Here is a 25,984-nt window from a genome sequence, read left to right as displayed (position 1 = left end):
CCAAGATAGAGGGGACGGACTTAATTGTAGCATTCGAAGGCACTGCTCAGCACATCGATAGTCTCTTAAGAAGTAAACCCAAGCCTAAGGGTGACTTTTGTCCCAGGTGGTTCGATAAGAACTGCTCAAAGGCCCATAGGGACCTGAAGTTGGCATTAACCAAGGTCCCTAAGGACAAAGGTGAGATAGCCGCTTGCAGGAGTAGCTACAAAAAGGCGACCAAGTCACGGAAAACAGCCCTACAAAATGAAGCATGGGTTTCTCTAAGAGAGGCTGCCGAGCTTAAAGACATGAGTAGTTTCTGGAGGGTAATAAACGCCCCTTGTTTCCAACCCCTGGATAAACCACAATTGGCCTCCCATATTTTACCAGAGGCGTGGGAGGCACACTTTTCCAGATTGTATAATCGTGGGGCACCTGAGGCACAGTTATCACCAGTAAACGGTTGCCCCATTAGTGCCTGGACACCCATTATGGTGGATGAGGTTCATTTGGGCATAGAAGGCCTAGTAGTGAGGAAGGCGCCAGGGCCAGATGGGATACCCCCTGATCTATTTAAAAGCCAGATAGATCTTTGGGCCCCCATTTTAACTAGGGTTTATAACACAGCTATGGAGGTGGGCATGCCGAGATCATGGTCTACGGCCGTCATTGTGCCCATATTTAAGAAGGGTAATAAAAATGACCCTCAATGTTATCGCCCAATATCCCTAATAGATGTAACGGCGAAAGTTTTGGGAAGAGTCATTCTAAATCGTCTAATGATATGGGCTGACGAAAACAATATTATCACTGACGTACAGTATGGCTTCCGAAAAGGGCGCTCCACAACTGATCAATGCCTTAATCTTTACCACCTGGTGGCAAAGTATACTGTGGCCAGGGAGGGGACAGTTTACCTGGCATTCATGGATCTCTCAGCGGCCTTCGACTGTGTGGACAGAAGAAGGCTGTGGGAGATCCTGAGTGCCATGGGCGTGGATCCTGGATTGATCCACGCCCTGCGTATGCTTCATCAAAACACCACGGCACGGGTCAGGTATACAAACGAGGGCGACGTCACTGAGGAATTTCAGTGTAAGGGCGGGGTGAGACAAGGATGTATCCTGGCACCCTTCCTATTTACGCTTTATATCAATGGGCTAGACAAGGCGCTCGGAGCCCTGGAGGCAGATTGCCCCAGCATAGGGAAGAGAGGAATACCCGTCCTCCTTTACGCAGATGATGCGGTCCTCCTGGCGCGCACTGGCAGGAGCCTGCAGGCCCTCATTGGGGGATTTGTCAGCTTTATGGCAGACCTCGATTTAGTCCCTAACCTCACAAAATCTTTCATTATGGAAGTAGGAAAAACCCCACACAAGAATTGTGTTTTCACCATAGGCACACACAAACTGGAGAAGGTGAAACATTTTAACTACTTGGGTATGGTTTTTGACAAAGACTTAAATTTTAAACCCCTTGTAAGTCATAAATGTACCCAACAACTTGGTGCTGAGGGGTCAATTATGAATTATGCACGCAGACTGGGTCGCTGGTCACCCAACGAAATTGTACATTTATATAGTCTTGTCTGCTGCGCCAAAACCCTGTACGGAAGTGAGGTGTGGGGTTTTACAAATGGGAGAAAAATTCAGATTGAGGAAGATAAGTTCTTGAGGAGACTTTTGCAAGTCCCTCAAAGCATCCCCTCTTTCATAGTCCACGAAGAGCTGGGTATCCCCTATATTAGCGATAGGGCATGCCTCAAACCCATCATCTGTTGGATGAAAATCTGGATAAACCCTGAGGCAAGCCTTAGCAGACAAATTTTGGAGGACTGTCTGAAGGGGGACAAGGGGCTGCAAATACCCTGGCTCAAATACGTAAAGGACACACTGACTAGTTTGGGCCATGCTAATCTTTTTGATGACCCCTCCATAATAGGAACGAGAGACAAAGAGGCCATAAAGGCAGACTTCTCACTATATGTAGCTAACGTTAGAGAGGAAAGGGAAGGGCGGAAATCTACCGTAAGAGAACACCAGCTTACAAAAAATTGTGCGGGGATGGAATTCTATCTGTCCAATATACATAACAGACATGACAGATTCCTGATAACAAGATTCAGATTAAACCTCCTGCACCACATTTTATCAGTTCCAGCTGGTTACACGAGTGATATTAGCAAAAAAGGGTGTTGCGGCTGCGATCAACGATCTCCGCAAGACACCATCCACTTTGTTCTCATATGTCCATTTTACGACCTTCCCAGAAAGCGGTTTCTAAAAAACATCTTGAAACGCGCGGGAATTAGACAGGCTAAAGTGGCCCTCTTGTTTCTCAAACTCTCTGCTGACCCATTTGTATTATTTAGCACTGTGCACTTTTTGCGACTGGCAGTTAGATTAAGAAATACCAGAGGAGAGGACTAACTACTAGGACTGCTACCTTGTTATTATGATTATAAAGTATCCTTTCTGCCATAGACAATCATTAATAGGCACAAGAAGGCTGCCGACAAATGAACCTTAGCACTTAATTGTCCTGCTTTTTATGATCTCGCATTTTGGGATTTTATGTATTGATGATTTTAGGGTATTATGTATATTTGATTGTGGTTTTTAACAAAAGTATGTTGACTTGATGATGTGCATCTTTTATGGTTATTTGTAAATATCCGAATAAAGATATTTGATTTGATTTGATTTGACTTAGAGAGGCAGTGTCGGAATACCAGGAGACAGCGGACAGGGAGTGCCCGGCAGTATGGGGAGGGAGGAGACCAGTGAAGGCATTAGCGGAACTGACCCGACCACCCAGATACTTGAGCCCTATCCTTGAGATAACCAACAGCGACGGGCGACCACACAAAACTACCCCAGACATACTTGCCACGTTTTACGAATTCTTTAGCACACTATACACATCACACAGGATGCAGCCGGTAGAATTCATACCATATTTCAAAGACACAGCACTGGGTTGGCTGAGAGAGGCCCAAAGGGACTTCCTTCTGGCAGACTTTAAAGATGATGAAATTTGCGCCGTGATTATGCAACTGCATTCTGGGTGGACCCCCAGCCCAGATGGGCTCACAGTAGAAGTTTAGAAAACATTCATTGCCGCTCTCATCCCAATCCTTAAACACGTCTACAAGGAAGCTAGGGAGACAGGTGTCCTCCCCCAAACAATGCGCGAGGTGCTCATTATCTCCTTACTCAAACCTGGGAAAGTGGGAGACCGATGCGATTTATACAGACCGCTATCCCTCATTAATTGTGACACCAAAATCCTAGCAAAGATCATTGCGAATCGTATAGGCCCTCTCATGAACGCCCTGCTATTTCCGGATCAATCGGGATTTGTGCCTGGGAGAGCAACATCGCACAACTTGTGTACCCTGTTTGCCCTGCCACGGGACATTTACCCGGAGACGAACGCAGTGGCGGTCTTTTTAGACACCACTAAAGCCTTCGACTCTTTAGAGTGGGACTACTTAGCCAGTGTTCTAAGACAAATGGGATTCCCCACCCCCTTTCTGGCCTGGATTCAGCTGCTCTATAACAAGCCGCAGGCTAAAGTACTAATCAACGGGACCTGCTCCCATGGTTTCCACATCACTAGGGGAATGAGGCAGGGATGCCCTTTGTCGCCCCTCCTCTTCGCGCTGGCGATGGAACCGCTTGCATCCAAACTTCGACAAAACCATTGAGAGGATGCTATTAGATACCCAGAATGACACATTTTAATTGCACTATACGCTGACGATCTCATCCTGTACCTCCGAGAACCTGAAATTAGCCTCAATCCGATTTTGCGGGAATCCATGCAATTTGGTATGTATTCAGGAGTCAACATAAACTGGAGCAAATCCCAAGTTTTTCCCCTCACTGACACTGGAAAAGGTTTCGACCCAGACTATCCCTTGACCTGGTGCGATAGTGAAGTCACATACCTGGTAATTGTAGTGACTAGAGACAGGGAGGAACTTATGAGAATGATCTACAGGAGGATGCTGGAAACACCAAAAGATAAGATCACCAGATGGATCGCCATGCCCTTATCATTGCAGGGAGAGCATCATTGATACAAATGGTAATTCTCCCCAAATTACTGTATCTTTTCCATACACCCCCAGTAAGCATTTTATTTCAACTCTTAAATCCCAGCTTATTCACCTCACCGGGGGGGGTGGGGGTGAAATAACTTAGATTGAAGTGGGAAACAATGACTCAGCCATTTGTATACGGGGGTTTGAAATACCAGACATGGAACCATACTGTTGGTGCGCCCAAGCCCATTACGCTGCATATTGGATGCACCCACTACCATATATGCCCCCTCTGGCTGTTGAGAATGGATACATGGCACCAGTCCCCTACTCAGCCTACCTACCACAGTCGACTGCACAAACAGAGCTTGGCGCGATACAGCCAACCGCCTCACACTTAACATAATGTACTCTCCCCTGCTGCCTTTACAAGGGGGAATAAACATCCCCATCACACAGGAAGGGGGTTGCCGACAGATGCTTTGGAAATTTGCAGCACTGACCTGGGGGGACTTAAATAAGAATGGGAGACTTCATACCCAGGGGGAATTTTTGGGGGACACTCCACCTACCTCCATGGAGCTCTTTATGTATGTCAGGCTCCGGCAAGACATTAAAACTCCACCCCAGAAATCCTGACCAAACCACCTACCATGGCCCTTTTACACGCCCTACTCCAGAGGTCTACTCCCTCACACATTGTCTTCCTGTTATACCACACTACCCAAACAGACAGCCCACATTATAGCCCTATACCGCAAACGCGATGGGAAGAGAAACTGAGATTCCCCCTTAGCGACGACCAATAGGGATTCTGCTGTCAATAACCTGGACAAGTATCAGCCAGCACCAGACTGCGAATTATCCACTACAAATACCTACACCGCCTCTATTACACGCCCGTGAAACTATTGCACTTCCACCTCAGAGACAATGACAACTGCAATAGATGTGGGGTGGGGGTGCTGACTTCTTGCACCTGGCCTGGGAATGTACCCTCATCCAGAAATACTGGGCTAAGGTGCTCGAGGCACTAGACTAGATGACAGGGTCCAACATACCCGACAAGCCGCTCATCACACTACTAGGATGCACAAAGGACCTTGAGGCCCCAATCAGAAGATATGTTTCCCTAGGCTTGCTCCTTGCCAAGCGCAGGGTCGCCTACAGGTGGATGAGGGGAAGGGCACCCAAGTTCAAAGAATGGTTAATAGACCTTACAGTCTGCCAGGAACAATTTAATACATACGCTGAACAGATGCCACCCACGTCTTGCCCGCAAGACATATGGGACCCTTTAAGAAAATACCTACTAGAACGATCAAACGGAGTATAGGCCAAAACTGAGAGTCCTGCACATTCACAGTCGTCAAAGAATGATCACTTATGGGACAAAGATGAAACGGGAGAGGCCAACGAGGCCACGGGCAGGACTGGAAAAACAGATAGGGATTAACTCTCAATGTTGGGATAAATGCGCTTTATGAGATGTCAGTGAAATACCAGACATGGAACCATACTGTTGGTGCGCCCAAGCCCATTACGCTGCATATTGGATGCACCCACTATGCAGGATATGTAAACACTAGAAGAATCCTTGGCAATCTGTTGTAACTGTATTGTGTTTTTGCTTTTTTTTTTATAAAAAAAAAAAAGCCAGCACTATGCTGTGTCGTATAGTTGTGTTACAACCTGTTGTGTTTACCTGCAATGGAAAATGTAATAAAAAGATTACCAAAAAAAAGTTACATTTTGATCAACCTCCAAAAAAGATCTCACTACTAAAGTACACGCTCAAAATAATTTGGCACCTTCTTTGAAACAAACATTGGCAAAGCCATTAGGTCTTACCTATGCACGAGCTAATACCTTTGCCAATATGTTTTTGCTCTGTTGTACACCATTGTGGCTGCTTATCAGCATGGCTATAGGTCAGTGGGTAAAGAAGAGTGGCAAGGAGTGTCTTAAAGTGGAGTAGAATAGAGTAGATTTTTATGGAGAGGCGTGGAGAGGCATAGAGTGGTGTAGAGTAGAGTTGAGTGGTGTAGAGTGACGTGGGGTGTCATAGAGTGGCATGGGGTGTTGTGGAGTGAGTTGAGTGTCATAGAGTGGAGGGACATAGAGTATCATATAGTGGTGGAGAGCAGACTGGAGTGGCATAGATGGTGTTATGTACAGTTGAGTTGAGTATTGTAAAGTAGGCTAGAGTCGATTGTCATAGAGTGGAGTAGTGTAGGAGAGTGGAATGGCATAGAATGGAGTAGAGTGTTGTAGAGTGAATTGATGTAGTGTGGAGTGGCATAGCGTGTCATGGAGTGAAGTGGAGTATTATGTTGGGGAATAGAGTGGAGTAAAGTGGCATGCAATGGAATCGAGGGAGTTGCATAGAGCATTGTTGAGTGGAGTAGTGTTGTAGAGTGGCATTGAGTGGAGTAGAATTTACTGGAGTAGAGCATCATAGAATGGAGTACCACAGAGTGGCCTAGTATCAAGTGGCGCAAAGTACAGTGGTGCAGAGTAGATTGGCATACAGTGCAGTGGCATAGAGTGCTTTTGCTTTGAGAAAATGGTGTACAGTGCATTGGCCTAGAGTGTAGGGATGTAGAGTAGAGTGCCGTAGAGTACAGTGGCATATGAGTGGTGCAGGGTAGATTGCAGTGGCATATAGTGTAGTGGTATTGAGTAGATTGTTTCAGAGTAGAGTGAAGTAGCATGGAGTGGTTCAGTATAGAGTAGAGTGGTGCTAGGCAAGGTGGCATAGAGTGCACTGGTGTAGAGTACAGTGGTGTAGACTGCTGTGGCATGGAATGCAGTGGTGCAGAATAGATTAGAGTGGCTTGGAGTGATGCAGAGTGTGGTGGCACAGACTGCAGTAGAGTAGCGTAGAGTTGAACAGTGCAGAGTAGAGTGCAGCAGCATAGAGTGCAGCAGCACAGAGTGCAGTGGCATAGAATGCAGTGGCATGGAGTAGAGTGGTGCAGAGTAGAGTGATGCAAAGGGCAGTGGCATAGAGTACATTGGGGCAGAGTCAAACAGCGTGGTATAGAGTGCAGTAACATAGGGCACAAAGCTGTAGAGTGGGGTCGCACCCAGTGGCATACACTGTAGTGGTGCAGAGTAGATTGGCATTGAGTTTCATAGTGGAGAATGCAGTCTTGCAGAGTAAAGTGGCATATAGTGCAGTGGCTTATAGCACAGTGGCTTAAAGTGCAGTGACGTAGCGTACAGTGGTGCAGAGTAGAGTGGTGCAGACAACAGTGATGTAAAGTACAGTGGTGCAGAGCACAATAGAGTGGAGTAGAGTGCAGTGACAGATCATAATGGTGTAGTGTGAAATACCATACAGTAGCTTAGAGTGCAGTAATGCAGAGCAAAGTGGCATTGAGTTCAGTGGCAGAGAGCACAGTCTTGTGGAGTGTCGTGGAGTGCAGTGGCATAGAGTGCAGTGGCACAGAGTAGAGTTGAACAGAGAGCAGTGGTGTAGAGTACAGTGGTGCAGAGTAGAATAGAATGGCTTAGCGTGCAGTGGCATAGAGTGTTGCAGAATAGAGTACAGTGGTAGGCCTGGGCGGAGTTTGCTGAGTTGCAGAACTCTGCGTAGTGACCAAAAAACTCTGCCATGCTACAGGGAGTTTCGCAAGTGGTGGAGTGCATTAGGTTGCACCATTCACACTGATTTTTAGCACCAGGTGTTTGTCCAGCACGAATGGCACTATGCACAGCGCAAGAGGGCGTTACTTCTTTCTGCCACTGAAACTGATTTTCTACTCGAGCAGCAGCTTCCTAAACGTAAATGGATGGATTCTCAACGCTAGAGGTCTTGACAATCTGTGACTGCCCGCATTGAGAAATCTTGCTGGGAAGTGGTCTATCGTCAGATACTCCTCACTAGCACTTACCAATTTAACGTTACTGAGCGCGAGTGAGGAATAAATTCTGTGTGTTGAGTTTTTGGGAACTCCGCGTGCTCCATGGATCGTGGAGTGCAGAAAACTCTGCAAACTCTACGAACGTAGCAGAGTTCACCATCCAGGCCTATACTGTGGCATAGACTGCAGTAGTGCAGTGTAGCTGGCGTAGGGAGCCATGGCATAGAGTTTATTGGTTTTCAGTACAGTGGTATTTAGTGCAGTGGTGTAGAGTGCAGTGGTTTAGAATAGAGTGGCATAGAAGGCAGTGGCATAGAGTAGAGTGGTGTAGACTAGAATGGCACAGCATAAAGTGCAGTGGTGTAGAGTTCAGTGGCAGAGAGTGCACTGTTGCAGAGTAAACTGTCATAGAGTGCAATGATGTATAGTAGAGTGGCGTAGAATGCATTGGCATGGAGTGCAGTGGTGTAGAGTGGTGCACAGTAGAGTGGCATAGAGAGCAGTGGTATAAACTACAGTGCTGTAGTGTACAATGCCATAGAGTGCAGTGGTGTAAAGTGTTGCAGAGTAGAGTAAAGTGGGGTAGAGTGCAGTGGTGCAGAGTATATTGGCATAGTGTACAGTGGTGTAGAGTGCATTGGCTTTGAGTAAAGTGGTGTGGAGTACATTAGCATACATTTCAGTGATGCAGAGTAGAGTGAAGTGGTGCACAGCAGAGTGGCGTGGCACTGAGTACAATGGTGACAAATGCAGCGGTGTAGAGTAAATTTAACTGGAATTTGGGATAATGTAAAGCACATAAAGCCAAAGCAAATGGGGAGTCCAGCAGAAGCAATTAAGAATGGGAAAAGAGCCAAGTTTTCAGGTCCCCCTGGATGACGGAATAAGTATTATGGGTTACAGTATGAGACAGCTGCCACAGAAAAGGCTCGCTTACCCCATCTCCTCTTCCAGAACATGGGTACAATCACTTTCCTCTGACCAGACGATCCCAACAGTCTGTTAGAAAGATACTAATTGAAGGTGGTTTCTTAAATAGCAAGAGCCCTGCTGATTGAGGGGCTTGTAAACGAAGCACAGCGCTTTCAAAATCAACCACTTCCTCACTGGAAGCCAATGAAGAGTCCGTAATCCCTCCCTCACCAAGGGATGTTTAGGAACACCCATCACCAACCTAGTAGCTGCATTCTAGGTGACCTGCAGTTTATTGAGAGATTGCTGGTTGGCATTAAAATACATATTGTTACTGTAGTCAAGTCGAGATGTTGTAAGTGCAATGACCACTGGGACTCTTAGATCCTCTGGAAGAAAGGGGAAGGTCTTCTTCAAGTTCTTAATAAGCCAGAAGCAGGAGTTCACTGTTCTGTTGACCTGAGAATCAAATGACAAGCTGTTATCAAATATCACCCATAGATTATTAGCGGAGGCCCCTCTGCACGGGTAACGGACAACCCGCTCTGGGGCGGGAACTTGGTTTGGTCGACATGGTAGTTTAAACTGTGCACACAGATCCTGCAGTGGCAAGCCTGAGACATGTTTAAAGGGCTACTGAAGTGGGTGGCGCAATCAGTTCAGACCCACTGATGGCATTTAATATACTGATCCAAAGCTCAAGTAGTTCCACTAGGGATTCACTAGGGATTCGCAAGTGAATTAAATAAGCCAATCTGGTAAATGTCAATGTAACACTTTTTAAGGAAAGAGCACAAGCCTATTAGCACTGGTCAGCAGTGGTAGAGTCCTAAGGCCAACAAAAGCGAAAAGAAATAGGAGGAATGCAAAAATATTCAGGGATGACCCTGCAGAAAGGGTCAAGTTCAACAGTGGCATAGAGTGGAGTAGTGCAAAGTAGAGTGCAGTGAAGCAATGTGGAGTGGCGTGGAGTTGAGTAGAGTGGTGTAGATTGGTGCAGAGTAGAGTGCAGTAATGTGGAGTGGTGCAGAGTAGAGTGGAGAGGGGTAAAGTGGAGTATGCATGGTGAGGTAGCACACTGCCATCACAGACAACACATGTTCAATTGAAATGACCATTACATTTGCACAGACATACGGTTTTACTGATAAAAGCATACAGCACACAAACAATAATATGTGGAAATGTCATCAGCTACTGTATTGATTGTTTTGATCATATTGAAATATGTTTCCACCACACTTCAGCATTACAAAAATGTGCTTTTCTAATTCTGATATATCCTGAAATATCTTCACAGTTGATTTATGCTCATTTAGACTTTGTTGTGTGCTATAAAAAAAATAACATCTTACAGCCTTCCTCAAGCACTCCCCTCCCTTTGTCAGCATGATTGTCACGGAAATCCTCTCACTTTGAAATCAGAGAAGGAAAAATAAACACCATGTTCGATGTAAGACTAAGCCTGACATTTGACCTCTGTCTTTGAATAGAAATCAAATGTGACAAGATAATAACAAGATTTAAAGGCTTGTTTACAGAAAGGCAGTACTGGTGGAAGAAGATACTAAATAAAGTTTGAGCAAAGAAAGGGACGAACGCAAGCTGGACAGCCAAAAACAAATAGAGCCAGCAAATAGAAAGCAAGCAAACATGAATTACAATCCACACAGTCAATGGTAAGCAATGGGTGTAAAGCATTACCAGGGAAGCTTTCCATTTTTATTTTTTTTATTTCTATATAGCGTTTGAATCAACCCCAGAAGGGGTATCTCTGCGCCTAGGACGGGCTGTGAGGGTGTGTTGCAGCTACAACAAAATCAAGCGCAAAAAAGAGTGGTTTTAAGCAGCTTCCTAAATTGAAGGTGATCCAGGCATTGTCTCAAAATCAAAGGAAGTTCATTCCAGTATCGAGGTCCAAGATGGGAGAGAGCTCTTCCTCCTAATCTTACCTTTTTTACTCGAGAAACCACAAGAAGATGTTTAGCACTCGAGCGGAGAGATCTAGAAGGTACATATGGCATTAATTTTTCCGAGAGATAGGAGGGACCCAGATTAATCGATGACTTATGAATAGTGCAGCAGATTTTAAATCTGACCCATTGGCGGATGGGAAGCCAGTGCAGCTTCATAAGAAGAGGGTGAGAAGGGGTCCTGGAAGGATCGTTGAGGATAAATCGTGCCGTCGTATTTTGGACTACCTGCAGTCTGCTGAGTGAGGCATCGTTGGCGGAGATCAGCAGGCCGTTACAGTAGTCCAGACGGCTTAGTACAAGCGCCTGAACTAAAGTTTTCTGGGTAGAGTCAGGAAGCAAAGGGAAGACTCGACGGAGCAGGTCTATTCCATGGAAACAGGAACCTGCTGTCTGGGCAGCATGCTGTTTCAGGGTAAGGGCTTGATCCAGATGGATACCCAGATTTTTTATTGTAAGCTTGGGAGCAGGCTGGGGCCCTAGATCGGTCAGCCACCATTCTGGTGTCCATAAGAGGGGGGCCTCTCCAAAGAGCATAATCTCTGTTTTTCCCACATTGAACTGGAGGAAATTGTTCTTCATCCAGTGGGAAACAGCTCTCATACCATTGGAGAAGGCCAACTGTACCGTAGAGGTACATTTATCAAATGGAAAGAGCAACTGAGTGTCGTCGACATTTGATATGGGGATGAACCCATGCATCCTCAGAAGATTGGCCAAGGGAGCAATATAGATGTTGTTAGTAAACCAGAAATCTGAACTGCCTGGTAAGGTTCGACCTAAAAAGACAGAGCTAGCCATTTAATGTATTCAGCAAGGCTCTACATCGAGCTGAGTTCTGCTGCTCCATTTTGCCCTGCAGTAGAGCGTTTCTTCCTCTAATTGCCTGTAACTGCTCAGTTCATGTCAGTAACACGTAGACAGTACATAAAGGGACTCAGTTTCTAGCTTCAGTGTATTTCTACTGTTTCTCTAAATCAAGGGAATGCAATACATTAGATCTACTGCAGGATATACTTTTTATTTTTATTTAGTGTTCCTCCAGTACTTTGACTTTCACGCTTTGGAAAACATGGGCCAATGAGATTAAAAGAAACTGCCTGAAGTAGCAAGTTCCTGGAAAATCTCTGAAGAATCTGTTTGAAATAACAGCACTGTTGCAGAGCTGAGTGCTGGCATGGCCCACAGTTGTTGTTTGCAAAAAGTATACAAGCATAGGCAAAGCCAATAGGTTTCACCTATGCAAAATCTATTGGCTTTATCCAGGGATGGTTTCTCCATTTTTAGGGCTCTGGGGCTGCACCCCTCTGAAATTCCTACACATTTACATAGAAAAATATTCAATAGACTCATTTATTTAGCGATACAATTGTATCTCCAAATGAGGCAATGCATTTTAGTCTGGGCTGTCTGTACTTATCGCTGTCCTGCCTCGTTCTGAAGCAGGAGACCGAAGCAAGGTGGTAAATTAACTTTCTGTAACTGTGGTGCATGAAGCAGGGCTTCCCATTTCAAAGCCCTTCATTGCCATTGTAATCTATGGTGGTATCCACTGTAGGTCAGTGACGCTATCAACGTAACAGGTTTGGACGTTGGAATCTGCGTCCCTGCATGATGCCAGGCAAATGTCATTCAAAGGCATAAATCCTACCTTTTTCCATTCATCACACGTAGGAGTGAATGCAAGCACATCTGATTTGGTGCCTTGTCCTCAGTAATGGTAAGTGTTATGATACTAATCTTGCATATGTATATTGTGCTGAGACCCCTCATCGTGCTAACCACCCCCACTGTAACACCCCAAGCCCTGGCTGCAGGTCACTGGCACCTTTAGAAATGGAGGTGCTGTATTTGTTCCCTGGAACAATTGATCAAAAACACAAGAAGGGTTCTTGTTCCCTTGAAAAGTTGATTCAAATATCCGAGTCAAGTGCAAAGCAAGAAATATGTGCTTACAGTAAAGACTGTTATCGTCTTAGGCATTAAAACTGGTCCTGTCTTCATGCCCTTAACATTAATGTTGAAAACATGGATTGATTTACGAACTATGAATGTGTAAAAACGTTAAGGTCATGCATGTCAGCCATTTAGCTCCTCTCTAATTTCGAATGTTTTACATAACCTTGCATTCCCTAAGAGAGTTAGATATCCCATCATGTTGTGTTTCTGTATTTTTTCCATGCATCGTATTACTCTTGCATAGTGCATACTTTGAGTTGTGCCAAGTGTTTATGAGGGGCACTGATTGAGAGCACTGGTGCTGAGGCTGCAGGGAAAGCAAAGTGCATTGGCATTTCTGCAGAGCACACAGAACAAGGACCATGTTTTCCAGTTACAATTGAAATTTTTAGTAAATGTGTGTGAAGGGGGTACACAGATATTTACAAGGCAAAAGGGAAAAAACTGCATACTGCAACTGTGAATGAGTGCAGTGTATGTTTGGGGTGGTGTAATAAGGGAGATGCGAGGAAGTGCATTTGGGGGACAGTGAAAAGAGAGTGCTGAAGAGGGAAGAGGAGTTTAACAATGTGCAGATGGATGACGTGAGAGAAAAGGGCATACAAAACATACTTAACTGAAGGCCTATACTCCTTCCACAGGCCTCAATAATATTTAATTCACAGTCTAAATTTTGCAGAATTGAAACATTTCCAATGTTAATTATTTATAACAAATCATTGTTACTTATTTATCTTAAACAGCTAACAACCGTTGGCAAAGTCAATCGTACTGACAGGTTTTATGTGTATGTCAGTTGTTATGTTATATATCTGGATGCAATAACATCTCAGAGAGAAACCAAAATACTGGTCCAATGACACACTACAGGAATCACAGAAATTTATTTTAGGGAGCCCCCGCTTTTCTCATCCCACTTAAAAACCTGCAAACCTGCCCTCATATATTTCTATATGACTGATTGGAGCCAGCAGCTGTGGGTGCTTCCTAAGACTGGTTAGAGCATTTTCTTCCAAAGTTGATGTTGCATGAAGTGCAAGACAGTGGGCAAGCACACTCTTTATAGGGCCTGAGGTTGTCGTGCCGTTCAATTTGCACATTAAAGTAACTGTTGAACATCAATGCAGTAAGATATGGGACAGTTTTTAATGTGTTTAATAGTTCATGACTATGGGCCCGATTACGATGTGGTAATGAATGGCTCCGAACTTTGGTCAGAGCCATCCTTACCACATCGTAATCTCCTGTTTGTAATAATTTCCGACTGACCCATTTTCATAGATGTAGTCGGAAATTATTACAAACAGGTGTTCTGAATGGGTGATAATGGGCTCGGCGAGCCCATCGGCCATTCGGAAGGCCTGCAGTAATTTGTTGCCCATCTCTTTTCGGCCGAGGGATTACAATGGCAGCTTCCCACTGCCTTTCTGTGCCGGCCTTTCCGACACAGAAAAGCCTTGAGAAACTGTCTTTGGGGGCCCCCAGCATGGCCCCCATGGGTGCAAGGCCTACGCATGGTGGTCCTGTTGGTCCCTGCACCCGGGTGCAGGGATGAACTTCACCTCCGTTCTCTGCTATGAGAGCATGCATTCTGTTCGGAATGCATGCTCCCATAGCAAAGTACAGAATTGTGACCGAACAGGGTTCGATCGCATCCAAATAGCTGAGCTGGAACCGACTACAGGAGGTCATTCGATTTCATTTCCAGAGTGATTTTGGACGGACTCCGGTCCATCCGACAACGCAATCGGGTCCTAAGTATTTCCACTGCTGTGTAAACGTTGCTTTCTCACTAAATTCAGTTTCTTTCAGATGCACCATTTGTCAATCTTTTTTCATTTTTTTCTCAGTCGGAGGGCTCACCCTGGACTTCACGTTTGTCCATTAAGCTTGCTTGCTTAGTTCACCTAAAAGTCATACCAAATTGTTACGCCACACCAGTTTCAAATGTATCCAGCCCCCACTGGCTTTGTCACTGTTTTTTTACATGTTACACAGCAATTGAGCTGTTTAAAGGAAAAAAGCTCAATGAGGCAGTAAAAAAAGGTGTTATGACGTGGCCAACATTGACCACGTCAGGGAGTTTTTGTTTTTTTACTTTAAGCCATGTTGGACAGCAGATCAACAGCTGTGCAACATTTAAAACACATTGACAAAACCTATAGATTTTACATATGCGAAACATAATGGTTTTACTATTGCTTGTTTCTAATCAGGCCTGCTTTTTGTCTGTCTGTCTGAAATTCTGCCCATTCGCCCAAATGCACAATCTACTGACAAAGTGGGAGAGGGTGGGAGAAGACATGCATGGACCAAGTGGGAGGAGGTGGGAGGGGGCGTTACAGCCAGAGCTGCTGACTTTACTGTCATGCCCAGACCAGGGGCACTAGGACCCTGGGACGCAAGGGCAGAGGGCAGGGGACACTGAACACCAGTTCCGGTGAGGGGAGGGGGCAAGGGGAACAAAGGGCATTTGCTATGCAGGACCTCGGGGCAAGAGGTCAGGGTCCACTAGTGTGACGACAGAGAACAAATAAAAGATACCTGAAAGCTCTGGCGAGTCCTGCGTGGTCTGTGGGGTCCGGGGAACACGACAACTGGCGACGAAAGTGCGTGATCACAAGTGCCCAGCAGAAGATTGGAAGAGCGGCGGTCCGAGGCGTCGAAAGACACTGGAAATCGAGACCAGGAGCCCACCCTGACTCGTGTGTGCAGCCATCGAAGTAGACACGGCGCGGGAGCCCACCCCGACCGTAATCGAGCGCAGGAAGACTGTCCTACATCACCCGGTAAGGAGATTCAAAGCCGAGTGGACGCGCGCTGTTTGGAGCGCGAAATATCGCGAGAAGAGGGCAAGGTCAGGCAGACATAAGGACAGCAAGCGTTAGAAAGCTGCGGGCGGCCATTTTAAAGTCAGGCAGAGCCCCGATTGGAGGAAAAAGTATCGCGAGACCACCGGCGGCCATTTTGAGGTCAGGCGAACAGACCAATAGGAAGGTAGAACAGCGCGGCGGCCATTTTGAGGTCAGGCAGTGATAAAGAAGTGCCAAATAGAACAGCAAAAGAAAGAAAAACAAGCATTGGCAACGGCAAACAAGCACCAGAATGGATTAAAGAAGCACTGGCAAAGGCAAATAAACAGACACCATAAGTGGTAAACAAGCATTGGCAAAGACAATAGCAGAAACACCAGAAATAGAAAACAAGCACTGGTAAAGACAAAAAAAAAAAAAAATAAGACAAGAAGCAACTAAAGAAGCATTGGCGAAGACAAGTAAAGAAGAAACAGAAGTGAAAACAAGCATTGGCAAAGGCAAATAAAGAGGCAGCAACAAAAGAAAAGGATGGCAGAGAGACAAAATGCGCAATATCGAAGACCACTACGATTTAACCCATCAGAGCCACAAGCAGGAATACGGTGGGAGAAATGGATCAGGCGTTTTGAAAGATACATGGAAGCGACTGATGTGACAGCAGCGAAACAACTAGGCCTATTCCTAAATTTGGCAGGAGATGAGGTTGAAGACCTACTTGTAACACTGCCAAAAGAGGAGACTACCACCTACGACAAACTAAAGGCGTGCCTGACAAACAAATTTGACCCGCAGAGAAATGTTGATTTTGAGCGATACACTTTCACGATCGCTTTCCAGCAACAAGACGAAACGCTGGATGACTTTGCAACGAGACTGCGAAAGCTAGTAACACACTGCGAATTTGACAAATTCGACAACGAACAAGCAATCAGACTGCGCATCATAGAGGGCTGCCGTGACACAGAATTTCGCGCAAGAATTCTAAAAGAACCAACGTCTTTAGAAAGCATCCTATCACTAGCAAGAGCGGAAGCAAGAGCGACAGCACAAGCAAAGGAAATGGAACGAGGAAAGGAACGGTCAGTGGACCAAGTGCACCGAATGACAAACAACAACCGCACAAGTGGATGGAAAAAAGACAGAAATGACCAGACTGTGAAGAAACGACCGGAAGGAACGTGCTACAGGTGCGGACTTGAATTTCCACATCGAGGGCCGTGTCCGGCATTTGGTCAGACTTGTCGGAAATGCAATGGGAGAAATCACTATGCCAGTGTGTGTCAAGGAATGCAATTCAGGAATGATAGAGGAAGAACAGAAAGGCCACGAGTACCAGCCAGCAGGCATGTCCGACACGTCGACACAGGAGCAAGGAGCCCCTCAATAGGATCAGAAGGAGAAGAAGAAAAAGAAGAGGCACCGACGGGACGACTATACCTCATGTCGGATGTCAGTACCGAACAAAATGAGGAGGGCGAAAGCAGAGAAAGCATATGTCTGGCAGACAAAAGCAAGATGAAAAAGACAGAATCGGTGACAATAGGTGTAGGGTCACACAAAGCAAAGTTCGTTTTAGACAGTGGCGCAACGTGTAACATCATGTGCGTGTCAGAATACGAAAAAATGAAGATAAAGCCCAACTTGAGGCCGTCCCGAGTTGAAGTCTTCACCTGGGGGTCCCGCACACCAGTAACAAACATGGGGAAATTCACAGACGAACTGACATACAAAGACAAAAAGACGAAAGAAGAAATTCACGTGCTAAAGGGCGACATCCCAGCGCCATGCCTCTTGAGCAACATCACGGCTCAGATGATGGGTCTGCTTGAAATGACTTACAACATATCAGACAAAGGAAGCATCCTGAATGAATACCCCAAACTACTGCAAGGTTTAGGGAAGCTAAAGGGGCGGCAAATAACACTACACATAGATGAAACAGTAAGGCCGATAGCGCAACATCATCGGAGGGTACCAATACACCTGCAGCCACAGGTAGAAGAGGAATTGGATGCATTACTAAAGCAAGACATCATAGAACGAGCAGAAGGACCAATACCATGGGTGTCTCCGATTGTGGCCGTACCAAAGAAAGATACGTCAAAAATAAGAATTTGTGTCGACATGAGGATACCAAACAAAGCAATAGAACGCGAGAGACATCCCGGACCACACCTTGATGACATGATCAGCTGCCTAACAGGCATGAGGCGATTCTCTAAACTAGACCTGTGCAAGGGATACCACCAGCTAGAACTAGATCCTCAGTCTCGATACATCACGACGTTTTCCACACACCTAGGCCTGTTCAGATACAAACGTCTGAGCTTCGGTGTATCGTCGGCTGCAGAAATATTTCAAGAGACAATACGACAGGTAATAAGGCCGGTAAAGAACAGCCTAAACTACAGCGACGACATCCTGGTATTTGGAAAATCAAACGAGGAGCACGACAGAGCGCTAAGAGAGGTGTGCTCTCACTTAGAACAAGCGGGTCTGACACTAAACAAAGAGAAATGTGAGTTGGAGCGAGACGAACTAGTATTCTTTGGCCACATCTTCTCCAAGAAAGGAATGCGACCAGATCGCAACAAGGTAAAAAACGCTGGAAAGAGCACAACAACCAAGTGACGTGGCAGAAGTGAGGTCATTTCTTGGTCTGGCCAGCTACTGTGCAAGGTACATTCAAGACTTCGCTACAGTAAGTGCACCACTGAGGGAACTAACAAAACAAGGCCATAGTTTTGCATGGACTGAAAAGTGCAGCAAAGCGTCTGAGGAGATCAGAAGCGCTGTAACAGCAGTAGACCACCTAGCATACTTTGATCCGAGGCTATGCACTGAGCTGACAGTAGATGCCAGTCCAGTGGGGCTAGGGGCAATACTGGCGCAACACCAACCGGGAAAAGACTCCCCAAGACATGTAGTAGCATATGGAAGCAAAAGCCTATCGGATGTCGAAAAAGGATACTCCCAGCCAGAAAAAGAGAGCCTGGCGGTAGTATGGGCATGTGAACACTACCACATGTTCATCTACGGAAAACCATTCACAATAATAACAGATCACCAAGCGCTGATAACAATATACGGAAACACAAATGCAAAAATACCGCCCAGGATAGAGAGGTGGGGGATACGGCTAATGGACTACAATTTCAAAATAATACACAAACCAGGGAAAGAACACAATCCGGCGGATTATGTGTCAAGACACCCCCTGCCACAAGCATCTCAAGCAACTACGATGGCGGAGGAATACCTAAACTTTGCATTAAAACTCAACACACCGGCAACAATAGCAATGGAAGAATTGGAACAGGAGACAAGGAAAGACCCCACCATGCAAGCAATAATGAAAGTGACGAAACAACAAAGATGGAGGCACGTCAACAACAACAACAACTGGGAAGAAGGAGTGAGAAAAGAAGAACTGCTCGCATTCAAAAAGATCAGCGGAGAACTCTCCGAAAGCGAAAATGGAATAATGATGAGAGGCACTCGAATTGTAATTCCACAAACTCTGAGAAGAAGTACAGTAGAACTAGCACATGAGTCACATCGAGGGATTGTGGCAACGAAAAAAATGCTACGAGAGAAGGTGTGGTTCCCGGGACTGGACAACATGGTGGAAGAGACCGTGATGCACTGCCACATATGCCAGGTAACAGGTCCCCCACCAAAGCCGGAGCCACTGCAAATGTCCAAACTACCAAAGGCCGTGTGGACGGAACTGGCGGCTGACTTCTATGGACCTCTGGAGACAGGGAATTACCTGCTGGTAATAATAGACGAATTCTCCAGGTTCCCAATAGTGAGGCCGGTAGCTTCGACGTCAGCGAACGCAACACTGCCCGTCTTGGACGACCTCTTCGCAGCATGGGGCTCACCACAGACACTGAAGACGGACAACGGGCCCCCATTTTCAGGCGATGAATTCAAAAGGTTCATGGCATACCTCGGGATCAATCATCGACGAATAACACCCCTATGGCCACAAGCAAACGGAATGGCAGAACGGTTCATGGGAACAATAAAAAAGGCCATACAAAGAGCAAAGTTGACGCAGATCTCGATAGGACAAGCTCTGTGCCAGGTCCTAAGGGACTATCGAAACACCCCGCACAGCTCCACAGGAAGATGCCCCGCGGAGCTGGTGTTGGGACGGTCGAGCAGGACGAGGTTGCCACAGGTGAAAGAAAAGGAAAGCATAGAGCGACATGACGTGGCAACGAGAGACACCCAAGCGAAGGAAAAGATGAAGGCATATGCTGATCGGAGAAGACACGCGGCAAGCACAAAAATAGAAGAAGGAGACACCGTGGTAGTGCGGCAGAGACAAGTGCGAAAGTCAGACAGTGTTTTCTCAAAGGACCCACTGACAGTGACAGGAGTCAAAGGGCCAATGATAACGGCTTCAGCAGGGCCATACCACATCACGCGAAACAGCTCGCATTTCAGAGAATTGAAATCAAAAGGAGAGGAGCTGCCAATACATGAACTGAAGGAAGAGACACATGAAGAAAGAGATCAAGCGGACAGCGGAACACAACGACTGAAGGAAGAGACACATGAGGAAAGAGATCAAGCGGACAGCGGAACGCAACGACCGAGAAGAGAATGCAAGAAAACAAAAAGACTAATTGAAGAAATGTAAGGAGACAAGGGTCTGTGGAGACGGTCTCTCTCTCTCTCTCTCTCTCTCTCTCTCTCTCTCTCTCTCTCTCTCTCTCTATCTCTATCTCTATCTCTCTCTCTCTCTATATCTCTCTCTCCCTCTCCCTCGCTAAAGAAAAAAAAAAAAAAAATGTTTGTTTGCAACAAAGGGGGAGATGTCATGCCCAGACCAGGGGCACTAGGACCCTGGGACGCAAGGGCAGAGGGCAGGGGACACTGGACACCAGTTCCGGTGAGGGGAGGGGGCAAGGGGAACAAAGGGCATTTGCTATGCAGGACCTCGGGGCAAGAGGTCAGGGTCCACTAGTGTGACGACAGAGAACAAATAAAAGATACCTGAAAGCTCCGGCGAGTCCTGCGTGGTCTGTGGGGTCCGGGGAACACGGCATTTACCAGGTTTCAGTTTGGCGTCGGCTCAACATCCTGGGATTCTAGGCAAATCTCTTAATCTCCCTGTGCCTTAACTATAAAAATAAGATGAGTTTGTGTAATTTAAGTGGTGCTTATGTAAAGCGTCCCAATAACTTTGTGTCAAGTTTGCGCCGCATAAAATTGCAAGAAAACACTAAACGCTGTTTACAGAAGAGGTACATGCATGACAATTGTACCTTACACAAACCTATTTATGTGATTAGTCTACTTTCAATTGTAGGTATTTCGCTGAATTCAATTTTCTGCCCTGGGACTGTTAGTCACGCATTGAATCTTGCAGTTATGCATTTAAATGTGTGGCAATCAGGAACCGCATATTTCAGCACATATATCAGAGCTGAGCAATTATTACTGCAAGAATGAACTCTAGCACTTACACTGGCCCAATAAACTTTTAAATAATCTCAGGGAATCGAATAGTCTTTTGAAGAGCACCTGTAATGTCTTTCAGTGAACTTGGTCAGGGCTCTGTCCAGTGGTGAGAAACTTTGGGCTGAGAAGTCTTCGGTCATCTGTGGTACACTAGCCGATGAAGAGCATTATCTATCGTTAGCTCTTCAAAGCTGAGAAGGGGCTGGGGAGGTTTACAGCTGTGGTGTAGTCTACAATCACTTAATGAAGCCAAAAAGGGGTGCTGAAGGCCGTTGATAGACACCAATCTTCACTTCAGTGCTCACACACAGGCTACATCTTGAATGCCTGGGCGTGTACCATCCTGCAGCAGCATAACGCATAAATAGGGAGATCATTTCTCTAGGCAAAGCACAATGATGATGTTTTGAAAAAGACACAGATAAGAAGGACACGCACACCATCATAGTGGCGACATTATGGGGGAACACAATGAAAGATGAAGTAGGGGAAAATACATTGGAGTGTGTTTTAACTTTCAAGACTGAAATGTATTAAATCAATACGTTTGGCAATCACTATACTTTCATTTATTTTAGTTAGATTTATTATTTGAATTTGAATTGTACATACATTTTTGTGAGACTGCCTACCACTGGAAGTGACTGGCATTGCATATCATTATTAGTGACTGCCTGTTTAATCTGCACCCTATTAGGACACCATGTCAAACGTTGAGTTTGACTGTATCTCGCGTGAATGCAGTTGACTGCCAGTAGAATTTACATTAGTATTAGCATAGTTTTGAATGAATGAAGATTTGCATAATGGTCTGTATAAGCGTATTCTTTTTCGACACGGTCTGTATATAAGTATTTTTTCACATAACTGTAATAGCACCTGTTTTTCACTGCCTATTTGTGAGCAGGGATTTATGATTTACACTTTTCACCAAATTGGTTCTGCCGAAAGGTGATGTGATGATCTAATCAGTATCCGACACGAACTTCAAAAGGCAAACATTTTCTCTATGGGGCTGAGTTTTGATAGTCGATGGTAACTGCATTAATATTACAGTAGGGAATTACTGTGATCTTAAGATGTGTGAGATTTGTGTTGGCAGTCAAGAAAGATTTAATCAATAGAATGTGAAACATTAATTGACCTGACCCAACATATTAGGAAGATTATTCCTCTTGATCCTTCGAAATTCACTTATAGTGGATTGTCAAAAGCAATTCTAGAAGGATAACGTGCAGAAAGAACAAACAGAAGAGCAGAAAGAAGCCTTGTTGCAAAGTCATCCTGTACCCTCAACTTTTTCAGACGGATACTGGTGGTAACTGTGTCTGACTAACCAGTCCAAGAGCCAGTGCTATGTTAAAAGACACTCAGAATACAGTGAAAACACCTATATACACTAGGGAACACTATGCATTGGGGTCCCCCTGTGATTAGCATGACCTCCTCTGTAAGCCCCTAGTATATAATAGGGCAGGGGATTAAAACTACCTCTTAAAACGCTCCACAGGGCGTGTTTGCACATGTCACCTCAGGCCCCGTCCCCTCCCTTCCCCACTGTGTAATCATGCCCTGTGGCCGTTTTAAGTTGGGAGATTAAGTCCCCTTGAATTCTGAGGGTCCCTAGGGTCCAACTAGACCACTAGGTACCTCCAGTAAGCGCCACAGAGCTGTGTTGGAGAGCGATGTAAAAAGGGGCATGGCCTAGACCACCTCTCTGCAACGCAGCGCAGTGGCGCTTACTGGAAGCACCTGGTGGGCTAGTTGGCCCCCAGGGTCACTCAGGATTGAAGGGGAATTATTTCCCCAACTTAAAACGCGCCACAGGGCTTGTTTGCACACGTTAACTCAGGCCCCGTCCCCTCCCTTCACCACTGTGTAAACACGCCCTGTGGCCGTTTTTAGTTGGGAGATTAAGTTCATTTGAATCCTGAGGGTCCCTAGGGTCCAACTAGCCCACTAGGTACCTCCTGTAAGCGCTACAGAGCTGTGTTGCAGAGAGGTGTAAAAAGTGGCACGGCCTGGACCACCTCTCTGCAATGCAGCCCAGTGGTGCTTACTGGAAGCACCTGGTGGGCAAGTTAGCCCCCAGGGGTCCTCAGGATTGAAGGGGAATTATTTCCCCAACTTAAAACGCGCCATAGGGCGTGTTTGCACACGTCACCTCAGGCCCCGTCCCCTCTCTTCCCCACTGTGTAAACACGCCCTGTGGCCGTTTTTTAAGTTGGGAGATTAAGTCCCCTTGAATCCTGAGGGTCCCTAGGGGCAAAATAGCCCACTAGGTACGTCCAGTAAGTGCCATTGCAGAGAGGTGTAAAATGGGGCACGGCCTGCACCACCTCTCTGCAACGCAGAGCAGTGGTGCTTACTGGAAGCACCTGGTGAGCTAGTTGGCCCCCAGGGTCCCCCAGGATTGAAAGGGAATTATTTCCCCAACTTAAAACGCGCCACAGGGCGTGTTTGCACACGTCACCTAAGGCCCCGTCCCCTCCCTTCACCACTGTGTAAACGCACCCTGTGGCAGTTCTAAGTTGAGAGATTAAGTCCCCTTGAATCCTCAGAGTCCCTAGGGTCAAACTAGCCCACTAGGTACCTCCAGTAAGCGCCACAGAGCTGCGTTGCATAGAGGTGTAAAAAGGGGCGTAGCCTCAGAACACCTGTCTGCAACGCAGCTCCCTGGCGCATACTGGAGATACCTGTTGGGCTAGTATTGAAGGGGAATTAATTCCCCAACTGTGGAAATATGGATTTTTCTGGTCAGTTATGTCCCCTATCTTGGACCCCAACGGTTTCATGTATAAATCACAAGTACATGTATGTTCCCTCCAGTTCCAGTTATGAAGACGCAAACGCATGTGCGTCCACCATCAACATGTCCTCTTTCAGATCCGCCATGAATGGGCTGGATATTCCATTTCTAAGTATGAAAGGCCACCGGTTTTATATGGTTCACTTATCCCATTTTACAGTTCAGACAAGTAGGCCCTGATTCTGCCATCAAGTCTTTTCTGCCTTCTGCCACTGAAAGCTCCAGTCTGAGCCTGCATCTGTACCCATGAACTTTGTCCTACTCCCTGCGCGGCTAACGGTGCCTGACTCCAGCCTGTTGCTTGCCAAAAACTGTATTTCACCTTCAAGATTATCTGCTTTGCTCCGCTCCCTATCCAATGCATTCCTGTCTAGTAGTTTAAGTAAACATTCTTTCAGCTACCGAGCAAAAGGCCCGGCCTCTCTGTCTTTATGCAAGTAATTCATAGCCCTATTACTATGAAAGATTTCTGCCCTCGCATCTAGTGTAGACACTTAGACGCTTGTACACGCACTAACAGTCAGTATAGTCAGTATAGAATAAGATTCTATCCTAAGAAGACCTTTCTTTTTGGATAACACAGTTCTTTAAACATAGGATGTTAGATATGATTTGGGATTAGGTTGACATAACCCCAGACTTCTGTCTCCACATGTAGAGCTAAATGTCAAGTTCCCTTCATCCCCTAGTTACACGTCAATCACACGTCATACTGCTGCGTGCGCATCTCTGCCAAGTATTTCTGCTGACATTGCGAAATTCTTTTATGGAACCACCCATTTATGACGTCATATCCAATGACGTTCTTTAAGCTACGCCCAGTTACACCTACTTTAGTGACGCATGTATGTTCTTATCTTTACTATCAATTGTTACGCCTCCTGCATTTGTTTCACTGTAATGCCTATTGTATAAAAATGATTATCTGTCAATAAAGGGAGCACTTCACTTCCTGAACCTTCGTGGTGATGGAATGTGGAGCTCCTCAATTTAAATTGATTCTGGAATAAAGCCCGTTCCGAACCTCTAATACCACGGATTCTGCCTCTTATTTTACTGAGCTATTATTATAGATTTTCCGCATCAAATTAAGTCCCGGTAATTAAATTATTTACCACATGAATGGCGCCCGAACAGGGACACTTTCTCATCTCACGCGCCGGAGGTGCGTTGCAGGCCCGGTCTCCTGTCACAGCTGGACGGACAACAACGCGTACCCACAGGATTTCCTGTATCTCCCTCCTGCCGAGCGGGGGTAACTGAGGCTGCGATCAACACCCAGACGAGGCGGTGAGAAGTGCGAAGTATCCCGACCAGAGCCTAGCTGAGAGAGCAAGATCCGAGGTATACAGAGGCCCACCAGTTCCGAAATTCCGAAGTTCCGAGTCGAGTCCAGTCCGGTCCGAGTCCAGTTCAGTTCAGTTCCGAGGCCTTCCGTTCCGAGCTACCCGGTGAGTACCATTGTCGGGGAGGCGTTCTGACGTGCACATAGGTTGTGCCGGTCAAGACGGGTTTGGGTACACAAATCCGGTCTGCACTGTTTCAGCAGTGTATCTGTACTGTTTAGCAGTATATCAAGTATGTCTAGTATATGAAGTCAGAATTATCTAGTTAGTATCGAGTATTATGCTTAGTGAACGGCCATCATTGTTGTTCATTAAATGTTAAATGTTTTAAATATGTTCTGTATATTGTGGTGTGAATGACTGTTCATTATTGTGTTTCGTTGTATTAAACGTGTTTAAAATTAGGAATCAGATCAGATCAGTTCTCAAAATGCCGCTCTTTTCGAAATTAAGACAGATAAAAACTAGAAAAGGGTTACTCGAAGAAGCTGTTCCCATTCCTCCTAGGGACACTCCAGGGTACTTTATGTATCATAAACATGGCCTAGACGCCATATTATTTCTTGATTTATGGGTAGACTACACCAAGGAATTACCAGAAAGTCAGAGGTGGCCCGCAGCTGGGACCTGGGATGCAGAGTGCATCGTGAAAGTAGAGGAAGAATTATGGAAAAAGAAAGCTAGACAATCACAGAAAGACGCCATTGAATTATGGCGTAAAGAATCGTATAGACGTACAGAAAAAGCACGTAGACAGGAAGAGAAGAGTAAGGAGAATTCAAATAAAGTTCG

The 25,984-nt window shown here is 45.8% G+C and overlaps 1 protein-coding gene and 1 pseudogene across 4 annotated transcripts in view; both read left to right on the top strand.

Moving 5' to 3' along the window:
- The window catches only part of LOC146855301 (synaptotagmin-1), a 4,118,085-nt gene that overhangs the window by 2,537,842 nt on the left and 1,554,259 nt on the right, over window positions 1-25,984 (top strand). The window lies entirely within an intron of this gene.
- The window catches only part of LOC146855304 (uncharacterized), a 38,800-nt pseudogene continuing 32,777 nt past the window's right edge, over window positions 19,962-25,984 (top strand).

The sequence above is a fragment of the Triturus cristatus genome, chromosome 4_1 (genome assembly GCF_964204655.1).
Source record: "Triturus cristatus chromosome 4_1, aTriCri1.1, whole genome shotgun sequence".
NCBI classification, from domain to species: domain Eukaryota; kingdom Metazoa; phylum Chordata; class Amphibia; order Caudata; family Salamandridae; genus Triturus; species Triturus cristatus.
This window is presented reverse-complemented; position numbering and strand designations above follow the sequence as displayed.